This window comes from Caretta caretta, chromosome 3 (assembly GCF_965140235.1).
Source record: "Caretta caretta isolate rCarCar2 chromosome 3, rCarCar1.hap1, whole genome shotgun sequence".
Classification (NCBI taxonomy): Eukaryota; Metazoa; Chordata; order Testudines; family Cheloniidae; genus Caretta; species Caretta caretta.
Window position 1 is genome coordinate 70,351,967 of NC_134208.1, and position 25,780 is coordinate 70,377,746.

The window sequence follows — 25,780 nt, forward strand, 5'->3', positions numbered from 1 at the left end:
AGACCACGCAGAGCAGACTGCAGAAGAGGATCAGTCAAGGAGGTTTGGGGATGTGGGAATGAAAGCTGACAGTACGTTTTCATTAACTACCTCACTTCTTGAAAATGCAAAGTATTATGGCTACTAAAGCATCAATTACAATACTCTTGCCCGAACTCTCTGCAAATCATAACAGAAAACGTGTGAAAGTATTATTTCAACAAAATAATATTAAGACACAAAGCGTCAACTCCAGAAAATGTGACTACCTAAGCATTCTCATTAACAACCTACTGCACAAAACTGCCTGTCATCTTCTAGTAATTAACATGGAACCTAATGCACAGCCAGCTGCTCTGAACATACCGCAGTTTACACAATACTGTTTAAATCAGAGACATGCTTTTCTGGTGATTTTATGTCGTATGAACTTCTGTAATGTGTTGTAAAAGCACAGATATCTAAGTATTATGAAAAGTGGGTCATACGCCACTGAGTCTCAACCACACCACCCCCATGTCGGGCACTAGATGACTGTACACTGTGCTGCAAAAAGGGAGGGATGGATTTCAGCAGCAGTGAAAACAAAACTTTTATGTGGTGAGATGTATTTTAGTTTTTACTGGTTTAGGTTAGAGAAAGTTGATTTCACTGTCACCGTCTTTTAGTATTTTCTTAAAATAAATGACAAGCACTGGCAGGTATGATACTCTGTGGGACACTGGAGAGTTGGCAAAGGTACTGTCCCACCTATGGGGAAATGCTAGTTATCAGAGTCCCTGTGGTAAAATGAAGCTTTACCAGGGCTGAAGTGAGAGCTCTGACTCAGGCAGGCTGACACACAGACTTCCACCTGCAACACCACGGAGAAAAACTTTGTCACAACATCATTGCCACGTGAATAGAAAGTAAATAAATCAATGATATTTCGCACGTATGCAGCACTTCACACCTTGGAAGCGAGACACAAACATTAATTAATGGCAGACGGGGAAGAGGAGTCAAAATAATTCAACTTTGGTGTGTCATACGAACTCAGCTCTTCTCAAGCCTAGCAATTACCTCTAGAAAGAGTATAAGCGATATTTGCCTTAATTTAATGGCTCCATAGTAGTACTTTTAACACAGTCATCAAATGAAAAGGGAGATGGCTGTTTCTTCCAACTATCCTGCCATATTTTCAACAGTGAAGCTGTTCCAACCAGCATTGTACCAGGGGTTTTTGGTTCACTCCCTCTCCACATTCTATTTTAGAAGATGTTCTCACACATAGATGCCTATGTACCTTATACTTTAATGTATAATTGCTGCCTGGTGGGTGTACACTTAATATTTTCCAGATTATATTATGGAATAGGACATATTTGCTGCAAATTTATGTAATTTTTCTAAACAAAAACAAATGTATAGCCAATATTTCCAGCTTTATCAGAATGGCTAGCTAGTGACATGCTGGTTCCTGTATCACTGCTGTGTAACGGACAAGCTGTAAGGAAAAGCAGTGGAAAAAGCCCTTCTGTCTTAAGAAAGGCTCTCAACACTGACATCTGCTTCTAACCTTAATCCTCAAATCATCCCCACCCCCAAAAAGGAAGTTAATAAAATCTAACAAATGAATAAATAAATAAATAAATAAACTCTTACCTCTCCCCCCACCCAGCAGAGTTTTGACCCCAAAAAGGCAGCTATACCAGAGACTCCATGGAATCCACTAGGGACTTTCCTAATGATTTTCTGTGGAAGGTGTTCAGATACTGGTGATGGGCAACAGTATAAAACGGAGAGTGAGAGCGAGTGAGAGTACAGTACTCTCCTTCAGACAAGACTGCCCATGAAAGTAAATGTGCGTGAATATGTGGCCGTCTTCTCCACATACGAAGGCCCAAATTTTCAGAAGTGCATGAACACTTGCGTGTGTGCCTGATTTGTGCATGGACAACACCTGATCTGTGTGCCCAAATTGGGGTTACATGTATGTACAGCTATGTAAGTGCACAAACCCATAGCTCTCATTCACACACTGAGTGTTACTTACATGCAAGTCAGATGTGCACTTTTGAAGAAGTGAGCCTGATGCATAGGGTGTAGAGGTTTGGGGGGGGGGGGTGATCTGCGGTGGGAGGCCCACCCAGACCATGGCCTGACCATTTTTAAGCATGCAGGTAGAAAATAGCATTGCCACCTGGCTAGTTTTTGACTGGCCTGGACAGTTTTTCTACTCTCTTGCTGGTCAACAGATGCAATTTGCCCAGGTTTTTTTGCTGCACGCATGAGCAGTGATCTTGTATGTAGTGCCCGCACATATTATGGCTAGGAGCGCACCATGGCTGATACCTGGGTCCCCCTCACCCGCCAGCTCCTCTCAGCACTGGGAAACAGCAAGACCTGTCACCCAAAGGTAAGACTCACCAGCAGAGAAAGGTAAATTAAGGAGGGGGCGGGGAAGCAAGGGCTTCTGGAAGGGGACGGTGCCGGAGAGGGGAAGAGGATGATGAGGTGGGGGATAAGGACTTCAAATCTATGCCTGCCCCTCATCCCTCTCCTCCACACGCTTTAAATGGTGCTCTGAAGCCCCTGGCCTGATGTGAATATAATAGTTCTATAGTCATGTAAAATACAAGCACTGAAGGAGAGGATTTTTTCCCCATGAAATATTTCATGGAATATGTGGCACATCTGAAATTAGAATCTGGTCCTGGATGCCCAGTGGCACAAAGACCACATCTCTTCTTACCTACTATCATGACAGTTGAGATCAGCTGGGCTGCTCTTGATAACAGTACAGAGAGGATATGAATGTCTACCACCCAAGCGTTCCAATGGTTGAGTTGTCACCTTTGGAAATCTGATTTCCCTGTTGGTCCAACGAAGCATGTGTTTTTTTACCTGTAGATAGACATTAAAGCCTATCTGTTTTCTCATTATTTGGGTGATGGTAGATGTGTGACAGACATTTAATCATCAAATGGCGCATTTCAAATTTTTAAATTAATTTACATCTGCCCACAGACTGCTGACGGGCAGGTTTTAGAAACCTAAAAATTAGATTTAAAAAAAATACTTTATTTATGAGAACTCTTATTACCTACATATTATAGAAATGACTTTCTATTTGATTTTGTTTAGCTCAAACCCTTTAAGAGTCTTACCGAACTGTCAAGACAAGAATTTGCATAAGTAGTATAAATTCAGGCAGTCCATTATTCCTCAGAATGCCATTGCTTGGTATGTTTCAGAGTAACATCCGTGTTATTCGCAAAAAGAAAAGGAGTACTTGTGGCACCTTAGAGACTAACCAATTTATTTGAGCATGAGCTTTCGTGAGCTACAGCTCACTTCAAGCTCATGCTCAAATAAATTGGTTAGTCTCTAAGATGCTACAAGTACTCCTTTTCTTTTTGCGAATACAGACTAACACGGCTGTTACTCTGAAACAATTTATTTGAGCATAAGCTTTCGAGCATAAGCTCGCTGTAGCTCACGAAAGCTTATGCTCAAATAAATTGGTTAGTCTCTAAGGTGCCACAAATACTCCTTTTCTTATTGCTTGGTATGTTATTTTTGCTTCTTTTAAAAAGAAATAATGAAAAATCAAAACAAAAAAATTTAAACTTAGCATTTAAATTGCAGCTCAGAATGCAGCATAGTTCCATGGTGATGTCAACAGGACAGCTGCATAGCCACATCCTAACATTGCAATTCCAGTAGCATCTGATCAAAGCCCTTTTATGTTATACATTTGTTTTGTGCCATTAGATAGCGCAATGCAACGAAGTATGAGCTGTTTAGGGATGAAAACAGCCCTTCCCAACCTCCATCACTGTATGTAGGTTTGTGAATGATGGTGTGACATTAATCAATCAACTAAAGCTTTGACTCTGCATCAGAATCTACTAGTGTGGATCCAGATGCAGGTTTGAGCGTAAGCCAGTAACCAGCTGCTTTATGACATTGCAATTAGCCATACTCCTTGGGACGGCCTGTGTCTTCTTCCAAGTTTTGCATGGTCATGAGCACATCGTTGGCAAGAAAAAAATATGAAAGGATTTTACAACATTTTTCAAATCCATGTCCCATTTTTCAAGTTACGTTTGTACTCTAACACTGCTACACTGTCAGAATGGACAATACTGATTAACCATGGAACTAGCAGCAGCATTATAAGCATTCCTGTGTACGTCAGCTATGACCAGGGGATGAAAGAGTTTTTCAGTTATGTCCATTCAGTCCTGACTGCTCTTTTAAATCTGCCACTTAAGGTGCCATTTTTAAGTTAATTTCTCTGTCACGGATTTGCAGTATTGCTAACCATGAGCATTCAACAATCATGAGCAAGGCCCCAAAAGTTTAAGAAATTTAAAAATAACAAAATCTGGGTTATTTCTGTTTGCCTTGTGGTTTTTAAGCCTCCAGTATTCAAGTTTCCAAGGTTTTTCCCTGCAGCAGTAAGGGCTAGAAGCATACTTTTTTTAAAAAATGAAAGCTGAGATGCTCACAATCACATGCTCCAAGTATGGGGGCTTTATGAAAAACACCAAATATTGCGAGACTCATAACAGAATTGCAAAAGTCTGCAAGTAGTTTGCATCCACTAGAAAACGAACAAAAGTCACACCTCATGTCACACAGGCCACTCAGCATCTCTCTGATGATAATGACTTTCATTCACTACCAGCCTCGGCTAGAATTCTGTGACTTACCTAGAGGTAAATGCTCTATTTATCGACCCTTTCAGCCAGCCAGCATCTTTTCATTTTCCTAATTCTGTGGTTTTTTTTGTACAATCATTTATTTTGACCAACCGCTCTCCTTCTAGATCTTGGGAATACACTGACAAACACGTATTATGTGTCTCTCTACACACCAACTCACCTCCCACACTTCTCTTTCTTACAATAATAGTTACATATTTGAAAATTTTCTTTTGACAACGGATAGTTTTTTAAGAGTGCTGCCGTAGGAAAGTATTCAGCTGTATTTACACGTTTCACTGACATAAGCAGGTTGTTTTTCCTGCTTCCAATGACTCCTGTGATAGCCTGTTTTTATTAAAACTATACTATACTCTTGGTCCCTTAGGGAGATTTTTTGCAGATATCCCCATCTCCCCATGAGTATGGTAAAATTCATACTTGTGCCTTTAGCTTACTTTATACCTAGTATGTTGAAACATTCAGTGCCATAACAGCATGAATACTGCCAAGAACAGAGTAAGATTTAAAGTCTCCTGATGGGGACACGAGTAGCGCGGATGGCAGATGTCCTTATACAGACTACAGCAACTCCCAGACCTTGGGCCAGTATGACTTTTCATTCCATGGATTCCCTTAAGGTTTTTCTGGTAGAGTTATTTGACCAGCTGCTAGTTGTCACATGTTTGTGCAGAGAGAGTGTGGATCATAAGCAATGCAAGATCCAGTCTTATCAAAAGGGAGCTGCATTGTTGCTCCCAAAAGTGAGAATGGGCAAAAGTGGGGAGCATCTTAACAGGTATGAAAGACCCCAAAATGTCTTCAGTTGATTACTAAAGTGGACAATGTATTTTATTAGCTATTATAGTTCTTCGCAGAAAACTTAGAAATCCTTCAAAATGACAAAATTACAGTCACAGCTCAGTTTACAAAGCCAGTCATAGGACTTCATATCCATCTATTCACAACCTAATGTTTTATGACATTTAAAATTTGCTTGACTTATGACTTATTTGCTTTTTTGTCTGAAACATTTTCATTCTTTTTACACTTTTTTTATGGAAGAGGAGTTTGAATCAAGACTTACATGTAATTTTTCTAGGTTCTGTGCTGGCTAATCTTCTCACGATGCCGGGAACTGGATGAGTGGAGAAATTAAGAGGCTACAGCAATCCATTAAGACGTGAACCACCAAAGCTTGATGAGGCAAATTTCTGACAGCTCAGTTGATATAAACCTAAACCAAAATGAAGACAATAATTAAAATTCAGACATCAAATTTACATTAGATGTTACTTTTGGCTTATACGTTTTCATTCTTTTGCCTGGAGAATCTTCACAAATCAGGCTATAGGGTTCTTGCCTGTTGACTATCAGAAGTAGATGAAGGAACCAAGTATTTTCAAGGTGTTTATGTAGGCCAGAATTATTGGCATATTTCTCAATTCATTGTGGCTCCATCAGACTTTATGCCTATTCTGTAGCCCACGGGTCAGCAACCTTTGGCACATGGCCCATCAGGATAATCTGCTGGTGGGCCGCGAGACATTTTGTTTATATTGACCATCCGGAGGCACGCCTCTCAGCCCAACCACAGCTCCTAGTGGCTGTGGATCGCTGTTCCTGGCCAATGGGAGCTGCGAGAAGCACCAACCCCTGCTATAGCCTCTTGTCTTACATTTAGATTATAAGCTCTTGGAGGCAGAGACCATCTTTTTGTTCTGTGTTTGTACAGCACCTAGCCCACTATGGTTTATGACTTGGGCACCTCTGTTCCACAGCAATACAAATAATGAATTTGTTTTCTGTAATCTTGGTGATGGGAGTAAGGTCATTTGCAAAATCAACAAACTTTTCCTCTGTCATTATAAGCACAAGGCGAGTTACAAACTATAAAGTGACTGATATCTCCATCTTCTGTGATTCTGTTGAGAGGTCAGTTTTATATCCAATGAGAGAACTGTGCATATCACACATGCAGGAGTATTTAAAAAATCTTTATAATATGCAGATTGTAGAGGATTTAAAGAACTGTTAATATTGAAGTTTGCCAAAATTTAGCTTAGATTTCATCTAGGATTTTTAAACTGCCGCCTGAAGTTTGTTCTTTTGTTTAAGCATTATTCTAGAAGGCTTCAGGGAAGGAAAGTTAAATTATTATTTTATTCCTTTTCATCTGAGACAACAAATATTAAGGTTGATCAAGGAGTATGGCCAAAAAAATAAAAAATAAACTGTACTATGCAAGTCAGTATCTAACAAAAAGTGATTTTATAGGAGAGGCTTCGACAAATCTACTTGGTCAGTGGCAATAGAAAACTTTCACTGATGAGCAAGGGGCTCACTAATTTCTACAGATTTTGATCTTTATGAATGTGAATGGTATGTAAACCAATGCAGCACTGCTTTCTGAGAACACAGATGAACATAGTCAATGAAATGAAAGAGAGCTACAGCCCATATCTTGGCCTTAGAGACCAGGCCAAACAATTAGGCTGGGAGGAAGAAGAAATCCTTCCCGTAAGCCACTCTGTCCCCACTACACCAACTTTATAGCTAGGGTAGCCACTGTACCATTGGCTCCTCCACTAGGTGGGGTAAGAATGACAGATAGGTACACGTAAAGGTTGATCAATTGCCACACATGAACAGTTGCACATCTGTGTGCAAGGAATCCTCATGGAGCTGGGTCCTGTGGTGAGTAGCGTGCACATAGCTTGCACTGCCTCCCCAAGCCCCACCCTACACTGTGCTCCACAGTGGAGTAAGCAGGATTTACCCATAAAGGACATGTGAATTGACTCTGAAGGGGGAGTTATCTCTGAAGTAGAACGGGCTGAAAAAACAGGAGGGAGGGACAATTCACTTAAAAAAATCTGACTTTGAAATTTCAAATTTAGAAAGCTCATCATAATTAGAAATTTGAAAAAGCAACTAGCTTTTCTCCAAATCCTCATCTTATGTTCTACAGTTAGAGGTTTCAACTGTCTCCATCCCATCTGCCCATAAAAACAACTGCATGAATAAAGTTGTGGAGAGCATACAAGTGAAAATTCACAAGACTTGCTACTGGATTGAAGGAGACCTCAACAGGATAATAAGGGCATGTTCCTATCATTCACCATTGGTAGCATGTGTACTCATCCCAAACTAGAGCTCTTAAAAACAACAAATATCCAAACAAAAAAACAATTTTACAAGAAGGTTTTTTTTTTTTAAATCTATGCGTCAGAAATTTGGGGAAAAGATTTGACTAGCTCTCTAAGCTGGTCTCAAAAATCAATGAAAATTTGTCAGAGTTGGACAAAAACTGGATAATTATTTTTGGTAACACAAAATTTGAAAAATATTGAACACCACAAATGCAAACCTTGTACACAAGTGCTCATGGGAAACAGGTTAAATCTTCTGGATAGTGACTTGCTGAATGATTTGTCAGCTGATGCTCATACCTGCTATTTTTGAACACATATATTCTAAAAAAGCGTAAAAATAAAATGACAGTGCCCCTTTAATTTATAAAATTTTCCTCTAATTTCATTGTAGGGAGGACAACTTGACAGACTAGGAAAGCAGTGGAAGAGGGGGAAATCTCTGATCACAAATGGACTCTAAAACTATGGAAATATAATACAAATATTAACTCTGTCAAATCACAAATCAATCATTTGTAAAACAAAAAAGAAACTGTCGTTGTCTCAGTGCAAGAAACAATAAAACTAGAAAATTTAATGGAGGTCTCTGCTTTTTCAAGGGAAAATGACACTTTCACTCTAAAATTACACTTGCTACGGGTATGTTGGGAAAGCAGGAGGAGGAGATGGAGGGAGGGAAGGTGAAACGAAAAAAAGAGACTTTCAGTGCTACCCTGTTCTTGGAAGGTGTGATTGATGTTCACTGCTGTAAAAAGCATGAGACCACATCCCAAACATTTCATTCCTTTCTGCAAATGTCTCACTCTGTTTCTCTCTGTGTTCTGAGATAGCCTTATATTACACAGGGTGAGCCAGAAAGCATCAGGTTTTACACATGATCTACAACATGAAAGCAGGAATCTCTCTGCCCAGGGGTCAGACGAGGGGAGGATGAAACTAAGCCCCTACACTATGGTTTCTTCAATGTATATTCTGTTGCATGTTTCCATTTTATATAGGCTTTTTCTTTGTGAAAGTAGGGAATGATTAAAGCAAAGTTTTCCTGAAAACACACAACTCAAACATAAGATACGAAAAAGCAGAGCATACACGAAATGGAGAATCAGGACCAAAAATGATCTAGTGAACAAAACTTTCCACTCATTTTCTGTTTTTTCCTGAGTTAAATCAGGGTGCTCAGTGCTGTACCACCCCCAGAGGAGGATGCAGTCCATGCCTCCAGGGGTCTTACCAAGTGGCCTCAATCCTGCAATCAGATCTGCATGGGCAGTCCTTGATTCCTGTGGGGATCCAATTACAAGACTGGGCAGTGTTGCCAACTCTGATAGTATTTGGAGTTTTTCTTAAAGACCCAAGTACTGGAGTCATGTATGTACAAGAGAACCTCAACTTTCATAAAAAACAAAGTTTCTGATTCTCATAGGTGCAGAGGAAAGCTTGAATGTAGGCCCTAGGTGTATTTTACAGGCTCAGAAAGCAAATGAAAAGAAACTTACATTTATTACTGAAAAAAAATATAATTTTTTAAGACAATCTCATGAGTTTTGGAGCCTGACTTGTAATTGTTTTGAACACGTCAGGCTGACAATACTGCTTGGGGCTTGAGTTTGTACTGAACAATACAGTAAAATAACAACACACCATAACACCTCAGCTGGCAGGATAAAGCATCAGGCTAAAACGGTGTTTTAAAAAGATTTATTTCTGAGTTAGACTTTCACTATATTGTATTATTATTATATTGTATCAGGGTGGGCAAACATTTTCACCTGAGGGCCACATCTGGGTATCAAAATTGTATGGCAGGCCATGAGTGCTCATGAAATTGGGGTTGGGTTGCGGGAGGGGGAGGGCTCTGGCTGGGGGTGCAGGCTCTGGGGTGGGGCTGGGGATGAGGGGTTTGAGGTGCAGGAGGGTGCTCCGGGCGGGGATCAAGGGGTTTGGAGGGTAGGAGGAGGATCAGGGCTAGGACAGGGGATTAGAGTGCTGGGGGGGGGGGGTCGGGGGGAGGTCCAGGGGTGCAGGCTCGGGGCAGCGCTTACCTCAAGTAGCTCCCAGAAGCAGCAGCATGTCCCCCTTCTGACTCCTATGCGGAGGTGTGGCCAGGCGGCTCTGCGTGCTGTCCCGGTTCCTGGCCAATGGGAGCTGCAGGGGGTGGCGCTCGGGGTGGGGCGCAGCATGGAGAGCCCCCTGCTTGCCCCATATGTAGGAGCCAGAGGGGGACATGCCACTGCTTCCACGAGCCGCACTGAGCCACGGCACTTGCAGAGCAGGGCAAGCTCTCAACCCTGCTCCCTAGCTGGAGCAGAGCAAGTCCTCCATAGCAGAAGCTCGAGGGCCAGATTAAAAGGTCTGATGGGCTGGACACTACCCATGGGCCATAGTTTTCTCACCTCTGTATATACTCTGGTAGTATCCAGAGTTTGCTAGACACTTTTCCAAACATAGGAGCTAGTGTGATCCTTGTCCCAATCTGATCAGTTTGAAGACAGACTGACTGACTGCTCAAGACATTCTGCCACCCAAGGCAAAACTTCAGTATGCTCCCCCCCTCAGGTGGGGTTCTCAACTGGGGGGTACACATCAGACTTTCAAGGGGATGGGGGTGTTGAGCCTTCTGATGATTTGGTAGTTATGGTAAAGATTGGGTGGGTCAAGGGCCAGGAGATTGCAGCGCTACTCATTCATGAGGGATGGGCAACAAGGCCCTATTTGTGCGATAATGGTGTTGTGATGTGCCACATGGGGTCATGCACTGCTCAGGTTTGGCATAGCCACCCCTAAGCTGCCCTAAGCAGCTGCCTAGTTTGCCCATAATTAGAGTGGCTTCTAGACATACAGTGAGTAAAGGGAAGTACAGCAATAAATATACAGTTGTGTTTACATATAAATATAACATCAAGCAAGACAAGTAAACCTATGTCAACGGTATCAACAAGTTTCTAATAGGCATGGTTAGGTGAATGGCTTGGCAGAGGGAAGAGACCAAAGACTGGGACAGGGAGGGGCAGCAATGATCACAGAGGTGTGAAGAAAAGCAGAGGATTCTAAAGGTCTGCATTTCAATTTATATTATTTAATATTTATAACACTAGCATCTAGTTGTCTCTGTTGAGATTGGGGCCCCAATCTGTTCAGTGCTGTACAGACACAAGAAAACATTGTTAACACATTCTATGCGACTTTTGTGGAAAAGTGCAGAATATTTCTTTTTGGTTGAAATGGCTTTATTGTAACTTTTCTTTAAAAAGTTTTTTTTTTTACTGAAGAAAGGGTTATTTGGGGTTCAGAAGACATCTGTAACGGTGTTGGTTTTTATCACAGATTCCAAGACCAGAAGGGACCACTGTGATCATCTAGTTTGCCCTCCTGTATAACGCAAGCCATAAGACTTCCCCAAAATAATTCCTAGAGCATGTTTTAGAAAAACTTCCAATCTTGATTTAACAATATCCAGTGCTGGAAGAAAATCTGGCACTACCCTTAGTAAACTGTTCCAAAAATTAATTACTCTCATTTCTAGCAAGTTCATAGCCCACCCTGAAACCTATAGGAAAATCTGAGATAGCTTGGACATCCCATTTTAGAGGAGATAAATAATCGTACTTTTTTTGGTTAAAAAAATTTTCACGTACATATAACAATCTACTAGAGTCTCATTATATTTAGATTCAAAGGGACAAATTCAACCAAAACTTACATTTTGTGTATAGTAGCACCTGGAAGAGGGCACCCCAGGCTGAAAGTCTGAATGGTGGGAGCTTTCAAGATCAGAGAATGGCTGCAACTTCCTCTCCAGCAGGTAGGACACCCAAGGAGCTTGGGCAGACAGCATGTGCAGGTCAGCCAGGAGACGCACTGATTCAGTGCATCACCTCAACAGTCTCAGCAGGTAGGGAGCACTGACCACAAATTAAAGCTCCCCACACTCAGACCTGTTCCACACTGTACAATGTTACCCTATCTGGACAACTGTTACAAACGATCGAGTTAGTAAAGATGATGCCAAGCATGATTAGCTGTCAGTGCAGACCAGGGAAAACTGTGTTTTAGGACCAATCCAGCTAACCATCTAACCATGATTAAACTGCTCAGAACAGTTGTCAGCTGACCTGATCCTGAAACACAATTGGTCCTGGTCTACATTGACTGCTAAATTGTTTTTAGTATTATGTCAGCTAACTGGATTTCTTCAGTCAGAACTGTGTTCAACAGCACACAGCAGTCCCAAGTGGAAAATTCTAAGGCAGGGAAGCAGGTTTTCCACCATCTGTCCTCTTCTGGAGTAAATTCCTCCCAGGATACACCAGCCAGACAGGGCAATAGAGGTGGAATTTACCTTTGGTGAACATGACTCAAAACTTGTAAGACTTGATATATAACCTTGAATATTTTAATGTAGGAATATATTTGAAATAAAACAAACACTTCCATTGTAACACTACACCCCCTCAGCAGCATGATCTATGAGAGAAGTAATTACTAGATTGAAAAGGGGAATGAATATATTCTGTAAGTAACCCCTCCAAATGATAAACAGAAAATCATGTTAAATTTGACAAATGATTCAGTTGTGAGATATATTTCTCCAGAAGGGCTAGAGAGTTCAGTTAATGAAAAAGCTAACATGCCAAAGTAAGATGGATTGGAGACTAGACTGAAATCACAAAAACTACCACAGAATCTTGTTATCAAAACTGGAGTCCCAGGTCTGATGTGGGATTTGACAGTATTTTCAATCTCTTCAATTAGGACTCTACACTTTTCATGACAGCCCACTGGGCTTATGCTTTGGGATTCATTCCATGGCACATGTAGACCACATGGATTTACTTGAAGTCCTATTGCAGGCTGAATATTTTCAATGCTTGTCATAATCTAACTGATCATTTACAACTATTTCTTTTAAAAGTAGTCTACATAAAATAAACAGTCCCAAAAAGGAATGGACCACTCAAGAAGCCACTTTCCCCAATAAACTTTAACACATGAAAGAGGCACTGTAAATGCCATGGAAGATGAAAAACCTAAAAAGGTAAGTATAAGTATAAACCATGTCCCCTTTCACGTTTTGTTTTTAAAAAGGGTTTTCTAGGACATTTTTGTCAATCTTCTATAAAGCCATAATTCGACTACAAAAATAACTGTTTAAACACAAGCGGGAAATATGGCTGTGGCCCAGCAGTTTATAACAAAAGCAGAGCTGAATTTCAGACAATTTCAAATTTGGCTGAAACCTGATAGTTTTCAAGTCAGATAAACATTTGAGAATCCAAAAAAGTTACACAATCGGCTGACCATAGCTTCCATTGACTTATCAGTTGAATGCCTATAGATGTACTTAAAATTAGGGTAGGTAAAACTAAGGGAAAAACAGACTGAAACAAAAAGTTGTAAAATTTTGCAACGTTTTATCTGAAGTGAAATTCTGCCGCCTTGCTCACATCTGACTATAACATTGTTAAGGAATTATGTTTTAGTTTAGGAATACACCTAAGGAAGTAGATGTGCGGCAAAGTATAGTACAGAGATACTTTAGGTCCCAAACGACTACAGTGATGAATGCAGTTTAATTGGATAGATACTGTACTAAAGGAGACCAAAAGATAATATTTTTATATTGCTGGACTCATCTGTTAATCATGCCAGTTCAGGTCATCTTTTCTGTTATCATCCAAATGCTGCTCTTTTCTTTAATGGAAAGCCAGTAATGTCAACTGGTTGCAATGAATGTAACTAAAGAGTAGATTTTGCCCAATGGGCTGGATTCTGATTTCAGTGCTAATCAAAAGTAACTCTACCTGAAGTCAGTGGAGTTATCCATGTGTAAAAATAGATGCAAATTCAGAATCAGGCCAAATCTCTCCACCTTTACTCTCAGATTAAGCTGGGGAAGTTTTAAAAAAAATTAAGATGTCAGTTTATGGGTTATTTCTCATTCTGTTGCAATGAAAAGTAGAATCATAAGAGGAAAGGGGCTCAACAATAATTCTCTGTTGTGTGAACTTGTGTGAACTTAAAAAGAAAAGCCAATAAGGCCATGCACACTAATGCTGAGAAAAAGGAAATGGTACTTCATTTCAGCCAAAGTCATAAATCTTACAGGCCAGATTCTAACGGCAAAATGGCAAGCAGGGGAATTTTTATAAACAGATAATTAGTTCTGAGCTGAGATCGGGTTTACTGTACTGTGTATTTTGTGTCTGGTAGCGCTGACTGTACGTTGTTTCCCAAATGTTCAAAGTATTGTGTGAGGTTTTAGCATTGATTACCACTGACTTGACTGGGAGATGCGTGGCTGAAACTCCCACTGCTATAAAAATGACTTATCTCAGATGGATATTTTTGCTACACATAAAGCCAATAATAAAATTCTTCCAAGAAGAACTGAGAAAGATTTTCAAAGCAGAAAATGCCCTGGCAGCACTGTGTTCATAATCCATTTCTGCCATGAGGAGGAATGGATAAAACAGAAGATGGGTTTACAGGCCTAATCCAGAAGAAAATAGCCATGCCTCACTAGATGTGCAAACCACCAAAGGATGCAGACACTGGATGTGTAGCAGGCTGGCTTATCAAGGGGAAAGGTCGGCCTCCTGAACAAGCCCAAACAGGAACATGAGAAACAGTTCGGCAGCTACAAGTTGCAGAGCTGCCTAGAGGGAAGAGAAATCATGTCAACGGTTTTCCACATGGTCTCAAGAAGGGAGTCTGCCAGGTCCTGTGCTTGGATAGCCTCTGATTTTGTTTTAAAATGACAAATATCTCAGTTGTTGGTGGATGTGAGAGGGACTCTACTAACCCGAATAGCTAGAAAGGGGTGATAGTTTGAAAAATCTGTTCCCAGTCATTGCATACAGTATTCTATAGCAGTACCTGTTGATTAGCAGGGGTTCTCACAACAAAATTTTTGGTGGCCTCAGAGTGAAGCCACCAACTATTGCTGGTGGCCACTGTTACAATTTTAACTAAAATTCCTAATTAAGTTTAGGAAAGACACATAAATATGCAGATATACATGTCCAAATCATTGCAATTTATTTATGTTGGGATTTTTTGCAGACTCTAATAAAAATAATGTACACTTGTCTCTATTCTTTATGGACCTAAACAGAACACAAATAAGAACACAAATAACACATGCTTTGCATGTTCTTGTCCTTTTTGTTGTTTATTTTGCTTTTTTAAAAGACTTGCTAGCTAGTAAGTCTGCTGCTGTGAAAAGTATTATTAACAAACATACAAATATCACTTTTCACAGCAGCAGATTTATTCAGCCCTGGCAAGCCCAGGGACAAATTAAGCCCTGGATGGGAAGGTGGGTAGGGAGGCAGTGGTGACCAGAGGCGATGTGGAGAATGGATGGGAGGTCAGGGGAGGCAGTGGGTGAGCCCAGGCCTGGAGCCTGCTGTCCTCCACCCTGGGAAGGTGGGGAACTCATTAGCAGCCTGCTCCTTCAGCATTTGTGTCTCCAGAGGGGGGCGGGACCCAATCCCTCCTGGCAGCCTCAGGGGAGGGACCACTGCTTTGCCCCTCCCCACCCCCATTACTGCCCAGGAGGCTGTGGCAGCAAGAAAAGCCCCTGGTGGCCGCATGCGGCCACAGTGGAGGCATTCGAGAAACGCTGGATTAGAGTATCCCTCATAGCGCCATCTCTCTGAAAGCCTCCAGGACACTGGCATTTTGTGTAAAGATAGTGGTTTGATATTGAGGTATGGCAGATCTGGAAATCCTCAGCCCAAAAGGACTCTCTCCCTCCCAGCTGAAGTCAAGAACAGAACTGTCAAGGCAGCAACTTGCTCCCTTTAAAACTATTCCCTGGCTGACAGAAGTCTAGTCAACCAAGGAGAATCCACCCCTCTCACCTGGATATTTGAGAATGAACTTGGCTCAAGGTCATTCCCAGTTCCCTGAGCATCTGGGTAAGTCACAGGCTCTCTAAGTGGGAAAGAAGCAGTCATAAGCAGTAGCAAAATTTTCCTTTAGGCAGTGCACAGTCATGGCTAATGGGGAACCAACTTCTTAAAATATGGTCAGCTTTGTTGCTATGCAGCTCAGGAGTCCAGAGGAGCTGCTGTAGACTAGCAGCAATGGAGGCTGCTTTCTGCTAGCTATGGCCCCAATGAAGTATACTGATTGTGCTTACTGCTTTCTCCCTGCTTTCCACTCATTCTGCTTCAACCCCATGCAAGGCCAACTATCATGGCGGCTCAGTCAAATCACACTCCCCTGTTGGCCTGAGAGATCACTGGAGAAATACACAACATGCTGACTCCACAATGTTTGTCAGCTCCGGCCAGCACAGGGTTTAGAGGTAATGCTCGAGTCCAAAACGCAGATGCCCTACTAGCAATCGCTAAACTCCAGGGCCAATCTCAATGTACAGTGTTAAACTGCAATTATGATTCTTTAAACATTCAGCCTAGTGATATGTGGTGAATCTTTAAACACATCACTGGCTCCCACTGAGTTGATTAACTGGATAAATGACCATGGTCAAAGACATGAAGATGGGTCCAAATTTAACCTGTATGGAACAGAGTGCGAAATCTCATTCAAAGTACTGGACCAAATGAAAAGCTACAATACAAACAAAGGTTTTGTTTTACTCTTTCAACAGACAGACAAAAATTCTTCTAAATTTTGTCATTTGGCTTAAGTAGCAACATGCAGTAGATTAAACAGTGGTAATGGGTTCTACAGCTGCCAGACAAATCTATGAGTGTGCCAACATATGTATTTCCAATCCTGAGCTCAGGGAGAACCTACAAAGATACTGACCATACCACTAAATGTAAAATCCACATCCAAATCCAGGTTCAAGGAAGGTATCTGGATCTATTTTGTATAACAAAATAACAAATCTTTCTACCAAACACTTCAGTTCAGCAGGTTCTCTGTACAGTATTTTTTTATTTAACAATATTCTACTTCTATAGCAGGCGTGGCCAAACGGTCGCTCGTGAGCCGAATGCAGCTCTTTTACAGTCTGGCTCCTGGAGCTCCCATGTACACCCCAATTCTCCACCTACAAAACTGGTCGGGGGTAGGGAGCTTGGGGCTTCTGCCCTACGGTGGGTGGTAGGACTAGGGGCTTCTACCCAGTGGTGGGGTGGTGTAGTCCTGCAGAGACGGTAAGGACTTTAGCCCCGGGGCAGGTTGTGCATGTCTTGTGGCTCTCAAACTTCCGAAGATTATTGTATACATCTTGGAGGGTCAGTAAATTTGGCCACTCCTGTTCTATTACATCTGCGTTTATTAACTTACTATTCTAATTCTTTAGATATTTTATTATAAATGCTTTATATATCACCCACTCACACGTCGCCAAAATAAATATCCTTTGGAGCAGTAAACATTCCACCAGGAATTACTTTAACAAGCGTTATGAATATGCATTGCTTTTATTTGATTTTATTGTAAACTGTATTTAATAAAAAGCTCTGGATCTTGATTACTTCCTTTGTAGAATATTTACTATTGGTGCACCAGTCTTTCAAAGGGAACTGAATGCTCTTTAAATAAATCAATCAATAGCCTACTTTGCTCTTATATAGTGATTTCCATACCTGGATCTCAAAGTGCTTTACAAAGTCTATAAAAGTCCCATATTACGCACATGTTAAACCAACAGAGACTTGCCCACAGTCATGCAGTGAAAATAGAGTAGAGTGGCTTGGCTTGACTAATACAAGACCCTTGGATACCATGGTGATGAGAGCAGCACAAATACATAAGCGTGAGAGAAGCAGTAAGAGAACGCAAGTCTTATCTCCCAGCACCTCTAGAGCATGTACAGCTGCTCCTTTCAAAAGTTAGCCTCGAAAGAGCTTTCTGTACCTTTTGTATCATTTGCTTAAATGCTAATTTGAAGCTTCTTACAGCCATATTGCTCAGTTTATCCACACCCCATCATGCCTCTAGGAGCCGCAGCAAAAAAAAGGTTAATACTTGTCCTTTTTTTCCATTGGCAGATGGAGCACCCTGTTACAAAATGATGAGACTCTCCACACTTAAAATGTGACCTACTGGTGTCACAGAGCATTCTAAATATGTCAGTGTATTGTGTAAAAGCAACCATGCCATTTAGTACAATTCCACTGGTGTAGACCACACACCATTCTACTTTTTTTTAATATTAGATGACCTCAAACGTACCAACATCCTGTCTTACCTAATACTTCTAACAAGTTCTATCAAATGCCGTGACAGAATCAGACAGCACTACAGGCAATGAAATCATTCACTAGGAATTCATTTTTTAATCCAAAAATTAGATGTGCCAGACAGTTCTGACATGGTTTATTGTACAGCCTGAGGATCACACGGGCTCTACCAAAAGGAATCTAAATGACTGCTGAAGACAAAGCGTATTTACACATATAATAAATAGATAAAATTGCGGTCTGCACTTTGTTTCAGGTTTCAAAGCTGACTTCCGGCCACCGTTCAGAGAAATATTTTGCATTTCAGTTTCTGAGTCACCAATTTCAGCAAGTGCACTGCCTGGAATTACTAAGAATAGGAGCTGATCAAAATATTGCAATTTGATTCAGAAAGTTCTTTTAAATTGCAACACAGGAACTTTTTAAGTGATGACTGGACAGAGAAATTATTTTTGGGCAGATACAACCGTGGGGAAAACAAAGATAAAAGATAAAACCATCTTCCACAAAAAAGTCGAGCTTTCCATTGGAAGTATAGGGCAGTGTCTAGTGTTATTCAGAAATGTTTGGTAGCCTTTTCCTAAAAGCTGCTTTCACTCTCCTGGTTAAGAAATATAAAACAAAATGTACACTCCAGAAACAAATCTGAATCACGGAGGAACGAAAAACATTCCTGAAAAGAATTTGCTACGAAACTGAAATTCGGAGACCGCCGCAGTGTTGTGTCTAAGTTGAGTCATCAGTTCCCTTTACACCCTAATAATCGTCGGCACTTTGATCAGAATGACTGATCTAAATGCTACTTTGTGTTTGTATTTTTAAGAGCTTCCCTATGTAAACAAGCGCTCTGTCATCTTGCAGACAGGGTTACATTTGTGGAATCATGGGGAACATCTGTCAGAAACAGATATCGCTCTCTTTAGTCAACCTAGCATATTCTGAATCACTTTAATTGTGGTACAAAAAAGGTAGCCCAAAACAGGTCTATTATCATGGCAAGATTATACCACCACCTCTAAGTGTTATCAGCATGATCTTACTGTACTTTCCTTGGACAGTGTGCTATTAATATTAAATTTAAAGTCTCCATGCAGGAACTCCTCTGGAAAATAGCTCATGGGAGTGTGGAAGGACCTCTGTTCCCTTCAGCCCCACAGTGAAACCAGTTCTGCTAGCAAAAGACAAGGAAAGAAAAAGAAAATTATTTAACACATTTTAGAGCAGGGAGGGACTGGACTCTCACCTGTTAACATAAGGAGCAGCTCTATAGGGTAGTAGCAGTTGTTCATAAGAACATAGGAATGGTCTTACATGGGTCAGAGCAATAGTATTTCCAGCCCAGTATTCTCCCTTCTGACAGCGGCCAGTGCCAGATGCTTCAGAGGGAATGAACAGAACAGGGCAATTTATCGAGTGATCCAACCCGCCATCCAGTCCCAGCTTCTGGCAGTCAGAAATTTAAGGATACCCAGAGCAGGAGATTACATCCCTGACCATCCTGGCTAATAGCCATTGATGGACCTATCCTCCATAAACCTATCTAGGGTTGTTTTTTTTAAACCCAGTTATACTTTTGGCTTCACAACATCCCCTGGCAACAAGTGCCACAGGTTGACGGTACGTTATGTGAAGAAGTACTTCCTTTTGTTTGTTTTAAACCTGCTGCCTATTTCACTGAGTGAACCCTGGTTCTTGTGTTATTTGAAGGGCAAAATAACACTTCTTTTAGTCACTTTCTCCACACTAGTCATGATTTTATAGACTTCTATCATATCCCCCTTTAGTCGTCTCTTTTCTAAATTGAACAGTCCCATTCATTTTAATTTGCCCTCAAATGGAACCTGTTCAAGACCCTTTATCATTTTTTATTGCTTCTCTGTACTTTTTCCAGTTCTAATTATCTTTTTTGAGATAGGGCTACCAGAATTGCAGGCAGTATTCCAGGTGTGGGCACAACATGGACTTATATAGCGGCATCATATTTTCTGTCTTATTATCTATCCCTTTCCGAGTGGTTCCTAACGTTCTGTGAGCTTTCCTGACTGCCATTGCACCTTGGGCAGATGTTTTCAGAAAACTATCCACGATGATTCCAAGATCTTTTTCTTGAGTGGTAACAGCTAATTTAGACCCCATGATTTTGTATGTATAGTTGGGATTATGTTTTCCAATGTGCATTACTTTGCACTTATCAACACTGAATTCCACCTGCCATTCTGTGGCCCGGTCACCCAGTTTTGTCAGATCCCTTTGTAACTCTTCGCAATCTGCTTTGGGCTTAAAATTCTTTTGTTCCATTTGTGATGCTTTCTAGGAAAGTACCTTTGTCCCAAGCAAGCATGGGAACACCATGGTGCTCGTGCTGGGAGCTGGTGTAATGGCCTTTCTGTGGCTATTGTTGATGGAGGAAGCACAGGCACTCTGCTCAAACTACATCATCTAGCATCCATGGAGTAGCACTTTCATACAAAGACATGTTCTTGGCTAACTTAGGAGAAATGAATTAGACTACTGACAGGATAAGTGGGATAATTCAGGAAATGTGAATTCCTATACCAGGAATGTATTTGTAACAATTACATTTGGTGCAATGTCATACCTAGGTAATCATCTATACAACAAAAGAGGGACAATACTATGACTCATTTTCTAAATACAAGGTTCCAACATAGCAAAGGACCCCTCCATTTTGCTATGCCAACCTGCACTTTAGAAATTCTCCAGTGGGAGAAACATTTGTGGTGAAGCCTGCATGTATTTTCCTAGTGGCAGTAGCAGAACTGAACCAAATCATCCTAATCTCTGATTCTAGTCAGCTTCTTTCTTTTTCTCCTGCCAGGACAGCTGCATGTAGGAACAGCAGAGGTACATGATCAATCAAGGAGAAAGAAAGAACCAGACTGGGGCGGGGGGGGGAACCTACGGGGAAGAGACACCAACAGTGAGGAGAGGGGGAGGATACTGGGTGGTGCACCAGTGCCTACAGGCACCACATATTAACTCAGGACTAAATGCAGTCTTTGTCGCTCCTAAGGCCAGTAAGATCTAGGAGTATTAATGAGAGTGTACACTGAGCCTTTAAGAGGTTGCACTTTACATTCTCTATAGTAACATATCCTCAAATGGATGATGGAAGGAATCAGTATTGATGGGCTATAGAGGGAGCCATTTCCAGCACTTCATAGTAAGGCTTTGAGGGATGAGAACAACATAATATTAAGAGCCTGTGAAAAGAAAAATGAGCATGAAACAAAAAAGGGGTGGCACTGAAATTAAGAGGGGAAAGGAAGAGACAGTGCATAGAAATAAGAGGAGAAGCAAAGGCAGGAACAAGGAGGGTGCTGGAGCAGGTAGAGAAAATACACAAAATTCAAAAGGAGTAGGTGTGGGAAAGGAGAAGGCAGAGATGAACAAAGCAAAGAGGAAAAAGACAGGTGACTTGTTGGCTGGAAACTAATAAAATGCGTCCGAAAAGTGTAGTTTCTCTTTTTGAAAAATGCTTGGATGGGAACACAAGGGTATTTCAATAGAAACATGTAATGAGTATGTATGATGGGAAAACATCTTAATGCATGCTCTTATTCGAGCCCTTTAACATAGCAGATAACTGGAGACTAAAGCTGGTTAATGAAAGAAAGCTATGACGAGACTATAAGATGGCTTCTCATATAAACTCTATTTTAAAAATCATGTTTATAACCACACATTTATTTAGACAAACTTAAAATCCAGTGGGTAGCTTCAATCTTCAAACTTTCATTTAGGGATTCCTAAAGGGGATCTTTCATATTTTACCTGAGGACATTACAATAGTTCACTTACTTTCAACTAAATTTGGAAGGAAATGGATGGAGATATTCCCATACTGGAGGTAGGAGACAGATCATGCTGGCCAGATCCGAAAATGGCCTGTGCATCTAATTAGTTCCCTGTATCAGTATGGACAACCAGGTTTAGCAAAACACAAAACAACAGGGCTTTTTGACCCTGACTTCCATAAAGTGTTTGAAGTTTATTGCCCCAAGATACAAAGTAAACTAAAAAGAAAGCAAGAGTAAAAAAGGAACAGGGATTAAGGAGGAGGTACAATGATTTTGGAATTCAAGCAGGCATGCAACATAGACTTAGCAGCGGGCTTCAAGAAAGCATTGCCAACACTAACAAAACCTTTCCAGTCTAGTGCTGCATACCAGTGGGTGGTGTACAAACATATGTAAATGTTAACTTTGCTGTAGGATAGGTAGGCAAAATTTGAGGTGAGTAATTGTGTCTGTTGTGGTTCCTGTTTAGTTTATTTTGCAACAACTCCTAAATATCATGATAAAAAAAAGTAAGGGCACTGGAGAACAAAACAAAATCATTCCTTATAAAGACAAGAACAGATACAGGCAGTTAAAAATAATTAATGCTACCTTGTAATCTCCCTCTGCTTCTCCATATCAATGTAATTCAAACAAAAAACAACAGTACAGTATTCTCTCTCCCCATCCCGCTTCCTCCTACATGGAAAAGGAAAATGTGAAGATTTTAAAAAATATATACATACCAACTGTGCCACAGTGATGAAGTCTTCTATTACTTTCAAGTTGCTCAGTAATTATCAATATGGATTAATCTTGTATCAAAATGCATTCTGAAATAGTTTAATTTTTTTCACTTGAAATTCTCAAGTAAAGAATCACACAACCTCACTACTGTTGGTGAAAGAGCCCTTTTCTTTGTATTTTAAATAATTGTTTATTATTGTGATAGCGCCTATTATTGTGATACCCCCCTGCCACACACACCAAAAAGCTGTTCCCTGACCCAAAAAGTTTACATTGGCCACATGGAAAAACCTGAGGGTTTCTCTCTCCCTTTTCAACTCTCAATCTCTTCTCAAATCCCACCTGAAAAACCTACCCATTAATTTTCTTCTCATTCTACTATTACTTATCATTGTAGCTGTGTTTTTTAATTACATGAAGGTGTTTAGGGTAGAATTTGTATGGTGGATGTTGTACAATGCAATATTGTAGTGTATTATTGTTCATGGAGCCAGTGGGCAGGACCCAAAAATACCACATCACTAGGCACAAAAGTCTCTCTCTTTCTCTTTGCCAAATAGTATTTCAGACAGAAAATTCCATCGCTTCTCCTTAAGTTCTGCAAGCCGAACACTTATTCAGTGCTCCCTTTGACTTTCAGATAAACAAAATCCTACTGTATCCGATGCTGGACATCTGTGTACACTAATGGAAAACTAATGAGTACTTAGGTAAAGAAGCCCTCCTTGATTATTGTACACATGGGTATAAAAGCAGGTGTAAACCTGCCAACAAATGTTTCTATGCAAAAACTGGCATAAGACAGCTTCCTATTTGGTAAATAGTAAGAGGAAGTTCTCAATAAATATTTGTTTCCCCACATTTATTTTTTCTACTCAGGTTTAGGTAAGACAAGAGGATGTTTTATGAGTAAGCTGATCTCAGAGTTTATCCAGTCTATATAATTTGGTCCATAACATAACAGGGCTTCTGGTCTCAGAGATGCACTATGGATTCTATTGCCATCATAAATAAACCAGACAAACCAGTTCACTTCTCCTTTTATTTTACAATCACCTGAAGGACGTATTGTAATGGCAGAGTTAGTCATGTATTTTAAAGAATCCTTATTGAGGTTTCAGGGACAAACCATCCCATGTGTAGAAAGAATACTAAATATGGCAGGCTTAAAGTGAAATCCTTGCTGATCTTAAACACAAAAAGGAAACTTACAAGAAGTGGAAGATTGGACAAATGACCAGGGAGGAGTATAAAATTATTGCTCAGGCATGCAGGAGTGAAATCAGGAAGGCCAAATCACACTTGGAGTTGCAGCTAGCAAGAGATGTTAAGAATAACAAGAAGGGTTTCTTCAGGTATGTTAGCAACAAGAAGAAAGTCAAGGAAAGTGTGGGCCCCCTACTGAATGAGGGAGGTAACCTAGTGACAGAGGATGTGGAAAAAGCTAATGTACTCAATGCTTTTTTTGCCTCTGTCTTCACGAACAAGGTCAGCTCCCAGACTACTGCACTGGGCAGCACAGCATGGGGAGGAGGTGATCAGCCCTCTGTGCAAAAAGAAGTGGTTTGGGACTATTTAGAAAAGATGGACAAGCACAAGTCCATGGGGCCGGATGCACTGCATCTGAGAGTGCTAAAGGAGTTGGCAGATGAGATTGCAGAGCCAATGGCCATTATCTCTAAGAACTAATGGTAATCGGGGGGAGGTCCCGGACGACTGGAAAAAGGCTAATGTAGTGCCCATCTTTAAAAAAGGGAAGGAGGAGGATCCAGGGAACTACAGGCCAGTCAGCTTGACCTCAGTCCCTGGAAAAATCATGGAGCAGGTCCTCAAGGAATCAATTCTGAAGCATTTAGAGGAGAGGAAAGTGATTAGGAACAGTCAGCATGGATTCACCAAGGGCAAGTCATGCTTAACTAATCTAATTGCCTTCTATGACGACATAACTGGCTCTGTGGATGAGGGGAAAGCAGGGGACGTGTTATTCCTTGACTTTAGCAAAGTTTTTGACACGGCCTCCTACAGTATTCTTGCCAGCAAGTTAAAGAAGTATGGGCTGGATGAATGGACTATAAGGTGGATAGAAAGCTGGCCAGATCGTCGGGCTCAATGTGTAGTGATCAATGGCTCCATGTCTAGTTGGCAGCCGGTATCAAGTGGAGTGCCCCAAGGATCGGCCCTGGGGCCGGTTTTGTTCAATATCTTCTTTAATGATCTGGAGGATGGTGTGCATTGCACCCTCAGCAAGTCTGCAGATGACACTAAACTGGGAGGACAGGTAGATACGCTGGAGGGTAGGGATAGGATACAGAGGGAGCTAGACAATTAGAGGATTGGGCCAAAAGAAATCTGATGAGGTTCAATAAGGACAAGTGCAGAGTCCTGCACTTAGGACGGAAGAATCCCATGCACCACTACAGACTAGGGACCGACTGGCTCGGCAGCAGTTCTGCAGAAAAGGACCTAGGGGTTACAGTGAACAAGAAGCTGGATATGAGTCAACAGTGTGTCCTTGTTGCCAGGAAGACTAATAGCATTTTGGGATGTATAGGTAGGGGCATTGCCAGCTGATCGAGGGACGTGATCATTCCCCTCTATTCGACATTGGTGAGGCCTCATCTGGAGTACCGTGTCCAATTTTGGGCCCCACACTACAAGAAGGATGTGGATAAATTGGAAAGCGTCCAGCGAAGGGCAACAAAAATGATTAGGGGACTGGAACACATGGCTTATGAGGCGAGGCTGAGGGAACTGGGATTGTTTAGTCTGCAGAAGAGAAGAATGAGGGGGGATTTGATAGCTGCTTTCAACTACCTGAGAGGTGGTTCCAGAGAGGATGGTTCTAGACTGTTCTCAGTGGTGGAAGAGGACAGGACAAGGAGTAATGGTCTCAAGTTGCAGTGGGGGAGGTTTAGGTTGGATATTAGGAAAAACGTTTTCACTAGGAGGGTGGTGAAGCACTGGAATGCGTTGCCTAGGGAGGTGGTGGACTCTCCTTCCTTGGAGGTTTTTAAGGTCGGGCTTGACAGAGCCCTGGATGGGATGACCTACCAGCACTGACACTTTTGTCATTAGCTTTCTTCTGTTCTGCTCTATATTGAGTCTTAAAGCATGCTCATCACCTTGTATCTGAGCACCTTCCAACAGCACATTACACAGTGTGACTACACTTCTTTCACGTGTTGTTTGTTCTCTCATCCTCCCTCTGTCTTAGTTATGAGTCATTTGTCTGGCCTCTGTGA

The 25,780-nt window shown here is 41.2% G+C and overlaps 1 protein-coding gene across 3 annotated transcripts in view; it reads right to left on the bottom strand.

Annotated features, from left to right (window-relative positions):
• BACH2 (BACH transcriptional regulator 2) overlaps positions 1-25,780 on the bottom strand; it is a 277,018-nt gene that overhangs the window by 126,413 nt on the left and 124,825 nt on the right. For all 3 annotated transcript variants that reach the window (XM_075126582.1, XM_075126583.1, XM_048844992.2), the window contains one exon: positions 5,758-5,907. The gene's annotated coding sequence lies outside the window, so the exon portion shown is untranslated. The remainder of the gene's footprint in view (positions 1-5,757; positions 5,908-25,780) is intronic.